Source organism: Octopus bimaculoides, chromosome 12, assembly GCF_001194135.2.
Source record: "Octopus bimaculoides isolate UCB-OBI-ISO-001 chromosome 12, ASM119413v2, whole genome shotgun sequence".
In the NCBI taxonomy this organism is placed as follows: Eukaryota; Metazoa; Mollusca; class Cephalopoda; order Octopoda; family Octopodidae; genus Octopus; species Octopus bimaculoides.
This window is the reverse complement of record NC_068992.1, coordinates 10,067,399-10,067,776: the sequence shown is the minus strand read 5'-3', so window position 1 is coordinate 10,067,776 and position 378 is coordinate 10,067,399.

Genomic DNA, 378 nt, shown 5'->3' with positions numbered 1-378 from the left:
GAAATAGAAACCCAATCACACACACACACACACACACACACACACACAATCATATATGATGAGCTTCTGTACCGCTTCCATACACCAGTTTCACTGAGACCAAGACTATAAAAGACACCTAACCATAGTGCCCCGCAGGGAGATGGAACTTTAAACCTCATGCCTAGAAAGCATGCTTCATTACCACACAAACATGTCTATGCACACCCACACACACACACACACATACATACATACATATATATATATATATATATATAAACATAATTAAGGGATCTGCAAGCATTTGCTTCACCATATACCAAAGTTCAGAAATAGCAGCTAAAAAAGCTGAAAAATTGATAAATCTTTACCCTTTTAATTTGTAATATATATATA